Source organism: Primulina tabacum, chromosome 6, assembly GCF_025594145.1.
Source record: "Primulina tabacum isolate GXHZ01 chromosome 6, ASM2559414v2, whole genome shotgun sequence".
In the NCBI taxonomy this organism is placed as follows: domain Eukaryota; kingdom Viridiplantae; phylum Streptophyta; class Magnoliopsida; order Lamiales; family Gesneriaceae; genus Primulina; species Primulina tabacum.
Window position 1 is genome coordinate 33,652,186 of NC_134555.1, and position 909 is coordinate 33,653,094.

Sequence of the window (909 nt, forward strand, 5' to 3'; positions counted from 1 at the left end):
GGGGAGTGACCGGGTTAGTTGTTGGGCAGCAGTGTTCTCACTTCCAGGAAGACCTACATCTGGGAGGAGAGCGGCAGAAAGAGGTGCTTGTTCCCCTCTCTACAGTGCAGGTTCTAAGACTAGGCGAAGATCGGAGACTAAACACGAATCATCAATTCCTTTGACCATTCGTTTTGAGCCTCCAATTCTTTTCGAAATGCTAACGAGGTTCAATGACGCCGACGAAGGGAACCAGCGGAAAGGCTCTCAAAGGCAGGCGCGTAGCATAGGCGGACTCATAGGATAAGGCTGTGCGTGTGAATCCCAACTAGAGAGCCCCTTTCTATAAAGTAAAGGGCTACTCGACCTATTTGGAAAGAGCGACTCTAATATTCTATTGGTATTCAGTCGAAAGGCTTTCAGTTTCAGAGATCACTTTTTCTAAGGTGAATCTCGGTTGATATTGAAATATCAGTCTGGCCTATCTAGATGGTCCAATGGATATCTAATCCACGGCTCAAATAGAAGGATGAACGAGAAAATCTGTCCATGACTTATCTCTCTTATTAAAGATTGAGCATATGTCGCAACCTCATACTTCCATGAAGTCAAAAACGATGGACGCTTTCGTTTCATCATCATGTTAGGGAGAGACTTCCAGGTGGGTCGCCAAGACAAACCTTGCTTAACAGGTATTGTCCGAATCCAAGGCAAGGTAAGTATATAGAGATCAGAGAGGGAAGTAACATCCTCAACTGTTCTCCGTATACTCCGATCGAGGCGAAATTAGTGTCTTCAGTAATACTACGGAATAAGGTCTTACTTTACTAGGCTTTTTAGCCAGTTTGACCAATCTTCCAATAGTAAACCAAGACATATAAAGCTTCACCACTCGTAACTCTACTTATTTTCTTTTTAATAATAAAAGAT